Genomic DNA, 6,081 nt, shown 5'->3' on the forward strand with positions numbered 1-6,081 from the left:
TAGTACATTTAGGTTTAACCTATAACAGTAGTGTTCTCATTACTAACACAGTTAAATCAGGAGGCTGCCTCATAATTAGTTTTTCTTTTATATGAATTATTGGGTCAGTTCTGTAGTGAGATGGTAAAATAATATCTTTATGTAAATCCTGCAGTTTATATCAGTAGTATGAGGAGGAAAATACCTTGTTAGGTTGGATTGAAATGAAGGAATGCTATGCATTTTTGTAATACTTTGCCATTTATGAAATGCTTTTGTTTAATCTTACTGAAAGTTTGTTTCTACTGGATTCAGTACATAAAAATACTGTATGATATTTTGAATCAGTTACAGCCTCCATTTAATGAAAAAAAAATAGTGATTTCTGAGCTTTGTAGTCATTATAATCAGTATGAGGATTTTCTTGTACTTGCATTTGGCCAAATCTTTATACTTGTGAAACTGTGAAATAGGTAGTATTGTTTAGGTTTAATGTCTTTAGTATGTTTGCACTTCCAGTTCACCAAGTGAGTAGCACTGGTGAATTAGAAGTGGGAAAAGTGAGAATTGAAGACTGAGAGACCCTGATCCCAGCTTTGAGGCTTTGGCAGTCTCTTAACTAACTGGCTTCTGTTGGCCTCATTCTCACACTAATAAAATGTGGCGGCTGAACATATTCTTTCTACATCCTAAATTTTTTGACTTAAATTTCTTCACTTTGGTTCAGTTTACTCTGGCTTTCTATTTAATATTTAGCTGGTTAAATATTAATGTGAGAACATGCCTCAGTTTCAGCTTAAAGATATTTCTTTCATAATTTTAATATTGGTTTTTACATAAGCTTATGTGTTCATTTCTGTGATATCTAGAATAAATTCTTGAGCTTAATAGGTACTCACTAGATTTTTGTTGAATTAAATGTATATTAAGTATTTAATGTGGCATTAATTAGATTTATGATTGTAAGTAATCGTTCTCAGAATTAGAATATGTTTTTAGGGAGCTAAAAATATTTTTATGTATAGTGTTTTCTAAGTTCATGAGTGAAAACATTGTTTGCTAGACTCTAGACAGGGATTTTTTTTTTTTTTCATTTTTTTGAAACAGAGTCCCACTCTGTCACTCAGGTTGGAGTGCAGTGGCATGATCTTGGCTCACTGCATCCTCCACCTCCTGGGTTCAAGGAATTCTCCTGTCTCAGCCTCCCAAGTAGCTAGGACTATAGGCATGTGCCACAATGCCAGGCTAATTTTTGTATTTTTAGTTGAGATGGGGTTTCGCCATGTTGCCCAGGCTGGTCTCAGACTCCAGGCCTCAGGTGATCCACTTGCTTTGGTCTGCCGAATTACAGGCACGAGTCACCACATCCAAGTTTTGTTTTTTCTTTTTTTTTAATGAAATTAGGTCCAAGTCCTAAGTAGATAGGTATTTGAAGTTTGAATTAGGAAAGAGGAGCTGATGTTTGCTTAACTCAGATTTTAACCTTTAAAGTTTAGAACTGTGGAAAATAGCTTCTTTCACTAATAAAAATAATAGTTAAACTTAAGAGGTAGGTGGTATTACTATCTCCATTTTACAGAGCAGAATAAGTACTTTGCCCAAAGTAACACAAATAACAAGTGAGGGAGACAGGATTAGAATCTGGGGCTACCCTGGGTCCTGTGTGCTTAAGTACTACACTCTACCTTTTTCATTTATTCAGTCAGTTCTTATGATGTGTCTCTTTTGTGCCAGGCCCTGGGCTAGGTCCTAGGTAAGTAACAAAAAAAATGGGTCCCTGTGCTTTTGAAACCAAATGGTCTAGGCTTTAGGACTTGTCCTGAGTTAATATATAATAATTGCTTTTTTTTAAGTACAAAAAAAGTTATTCATTGTTCTTTTGAGATTAGTTTGGACATACGAGGTACTGAATTTGTGAGAGATTATTCTGCTTAGGAATTTCTGGCTTGTTTAGAAGGCCTGTGGTAGGGAAGGTAGAAAGTGCCTTTTTGGAATACGTTTATTATCTATAGATGAGAGTTACAGATCTTAAATTAGAACAACCACAGTTCCTGCCTGCAAGGGCTTTCAGGATGGCTTGAGGTGGCAAGACTGGTATATGAAAACAACCTCAGAGGAATTATAGAGAGCATTTAACCAAGGGTAATGTAGTGCCAACTCTGTACATTATTGGTTCTTTTTTTGAGACAGAGTCTCCCTCTGTTGCCTAGGCTGGAGTGCAGTGGTGTGATCTTGGCTCACTGCAACCTCTGCCTTCCGGGTTCAAGTGATTCTTGTGTCTCAGCCTCCCGATGCTTGGCTAATTTTTGTATTTTTAGTAGAGATGGGGTTTCACCATGTTGGCCAGGCTGGTCTTGAATTCCTGGCCTCAGGTGATCTGCCCACCTTGGCCTTCCAGAGTGCTGGGATCACAGGCGTGAGCCACCCCGCCCGGCGTACATTATTGTCAAGTGAAATAAGTAGATGATAACAGTGGTGTGGTGGAATATAAGAGGATAACATGAGTTGTAGGTGGATTGGAGAGAGGAATGAACAAGGAATGGTGAAAACAAGGGATGGTCGTCTTTTTCTAGATAGAGAGAACATAAAGATGGATGGGTACAGAGTTGTGTGTAAGAGGGAATACCTTTTCTTTTTTTCTTTCTTTGCTTTCTCCCTTCCTTTTTCTTTTCTTTTTTTGAGACAGGGTGTTGCTCTGTTGCCCAGGCTGGAGTGCAGTGGCGTGATCATGGTTCAGTGCAGCCTTGACCTCCTGGGCTCAAGTGATCCTCCTGCCTCAGCCTCTGAGTAGCTTGGACTACAGGCGTATGTCACCACCCCGGCTACATTTTTTTTTTTTTTTTTTTGAAGAGATGAGGTCTTGCTGTTTTGCCTGGGCTGTTCTCAAACTCCTGGGCTCAAGCAGTACTCTCACATTGGCTCAAAGTGCTGGGATTATAGGTGTGAGCCACCATGCCTGGCCATGGAATGACTTTTCTGAGGAAGAAATAATAAGATTAGTTATATAAAATACTGTAATCATAAAGTAACATACAAAAACTAAAACATGAGAACTTAATCATTATTTTTTGACTTCATTTATAAGGAACCTAACTCAAATTGGCTTAAACAATTAATAAATGTTTATTGTTATATTGTTCTCATGTGGCTGGAAATCCAGAAGTCATGCAGATTGTCAGGATTGGTTGATACAGTGGCTTAATGTTATCACAAAGGACCAAGTTTCTTGCCAACTCTGTATTCCCTTTGATGTTGGTGGCATCTTCAGGCTTGCTGCAAAGGTGACTGTAGCAGTTTTGAGGTGTCACTGTCTGAGGAAGAGGGACTTTTTCCTTCATCATTTTTAGGATTGAAGAACCTTTTCTCACAGTTCTCTTTTGGAGGCTGTCCAGGGAACTTCTACTCATATCTCATGGCCATTCCTAACCAATCATTGGCAAAGAGAATGGGTTAAAACTAATCAGAATAGAGTGGATATTGGAGAGTCAACATGACTATTCTAAGAGTGATTTGAAATGTGTTGGTGTTTTTTTTTTTTTTAATCACTTTTCATTTTGAGACGAGGTCTCGCTCTGTTGCCCAGGCTGGACTACAATGGCATGATCATGACTCATTGCAGCATTGACCTCCCAGGCTCAAGCAGTCCTCTTAGCCTCTGGAGTAGCTGGGACTGTAGGCACATGCTACCACACTTGGATAATTAAAACAATTTTTTGTAGAGATAGGGTCTCACTATGTTGCCCAGGCTGGTCTCCAACTCCGGAGCTCAAGTGATCCTCCCACCTCACCCTCCCAAAGTGCTGGGATTACAGGAGTGAGCTACTGCACCAAGCCTTTTTCTTTAAATCTTTTTTTGTTTTATGTTGTGTGTAGGTGTTTTCAATCAGCCTTTTGGACATCCACTATTTTTTGGGGGGAAATTGAAGAAAATTTCTCTTCCTAAGATATTTGTGCAGTGGCTCATGCCTCTAATGCCAGCACTGGAGTCCAGGAGTTCGAGACCAGCCTGGGCAAACATAGGGAGACGCCGTATCTACCAAAAAAAAAAAAAGGGAAAAAAAATAGCTGGGCATAGTGGCATATGCCTGTAGTGCCAGCTACTCAAGAGGCTGAGGTAGGATTGCGTGAGCCTGGGAGGCTGCAGTGAGTTGTGATTGTACCACTGCACTCCAGCCTGGGCGATAGAGCAAGACCCTGTCAAAAAAAGAAAAGTAAAAGTTGGTGCCTAGGAAGAAAGATGTCTGATTTTAGATAAGAATATACAACAGGTTGACTGATTTAAATGCTGTAAACCCTGTGAACTCTTGACTTTTGCACTAAGCAATGAAAGAAAATGGAAGCTGGAATTTATATTTCCCCCAAATGCCTGGTTTTAAAAATGAGCATTTTCCACTTTTCACCTAATCCATTAGAAAAATGTATTTCATATAATCTTGCTTATTTGGTTGCCTAATTAAATCTGACACTTGAGTCTTAAAAATTTGGAGCAGTAGTAAGATTATTTTGTTATAGTGTGTCTGAATTTAATATTTAAGTATACGCTGCAAAGGGCTTTGCCTTATTTGGTGTTTTTCATTCTGCTAATTTAGATTTCAGAAGCCTCAGATTGGGGCTCTAGTTCGCCATCTATTGGTCCAATACCCTTCTGCTGTATTTTGTGGAATTACTATTTATGTGTGTATGTGTGTACATTAAAAAAGTCAATTAAAGTTTTTCCCCAGGGTTGTAAGTTAAAAATCCAAGACTAAAGACCTCTTTTGGATGTGTATACAAATATGTTTACATATATTAATTTATTCTTTGTATAATTTGACCCTATGGCTCTAAACTGCCTGCTTTTGATATTTGAGAACCATGACTGTGCTTGAGAGTGTGATTTTAAGAGTACAAATGGAAACTCGCAGAAACCTAGGTGCAGGGGCAGGTGAGTTAGTGTAACTTTGTGGAAAGACTAAAACCGTTCTATAACGACTGTGAGGGTGTTTTTTGATAAGCAGAAGTGATGTATAATGCCGGATATTGGTTCTGGTAAGCCACAAAACTCTTCCTTTTTGGTAGTAGAGCATAGATACCCTGCTTATCTGCCGAATTTGATGATTTAATGATTTGAACGATTTTTTTTCTTCAGTCATTTAAGCTAGTTTTGATGAATCCTAGATTAGTCTTTTAAATCTGAAGAGACTGCACTCATCTTTTGGCAACTTTTTCTTTAAAGGGTGGTAGAATTACACTTTCTATTACATTATGTTTCTGAATTCTTTAAGTCTAGGAAAGGTTCCATTATTTTAAGGCCCTATTTTGGGGACAATATAAAGTTCTGTACTCATAAACTGGTCATGAGAAATGATAAGGTGCCACCACCACTTTAAATCAACTCTGGTAACGAGGTGGGAAGTTAGCTTTTTGTTATGAGATTAGTGTTTCTCTATGGAGTTCTTTGTTAAACTTTTAGCATGGCAGTGAACTTCCTTTTGGTGGCGGCAGGAAGCATAAATACTCATTGTGTAATGCCATTTGCCTGTTTTGGCGGATCTGCCAAGCCATGACACCCAAAACAAGACGCTTGTTTCTTCACGAAAACTACAGTTCCCAGCGGGCCCGGCGCCGGCGGGGCCATCACTTCCCCTCTGGCTCCCGGCTGCCCCTTCCCGGGCTGGCCCGGCGCGGGCCCTGGCTTGGGCCTGCGCAGTGACTACGTGCGCCCCCCTCCAAGCCCGCTCCGCCCCGCCCAACTCTGGTGGCTGCGGAGCGCGGTGCTGGGGCTAGTGCCCAGCCGTGCTGCAGTGTAGGGAGGCTGGCTGCTAGGGACAAAGGGCGGGCGGCGGAAGCCGCTTCACTGGTCAGGGAGCTTTCTGCAGGGTTAGCCCTTGGAATAGTGTGGCGCCGACGGCCTTAGCCTCTTTACTACACAGTGCAAACAGTTCCTCGCTCACGTCCTCTCGCTCCGCGGCGCCGGCCCGCCCTGCCCCTCAACCGGCGAGCCGCACCGCCGGCCCCAGCACGGAGGGAATGTGACGGCGTCAGTGCCTCAGGTTAGACGCACCTCGGCCGCAGCGAGGGATGGCTCCCCGCTGCCGCAGTGCTGCGTGCCGTCGCCGCACG

This window comes from Trachypithecus francoisi, unplaced genomic scaffold (assembly GCF_009764315.1).
Source record: "Trachypithecus francoisi isolate TF-2019V2 unplaced genomic scaffold, Tfra_2.0 Contig00388, whole genome shotgun sequence".
Taxonomy (NCBI): domain Eukaryota; kingdom Metazoa; phylum Chordata; class Mammalia; order Primates; family Cercopithecidae; genus Trachypithecus; species Trachypithecus francoisi.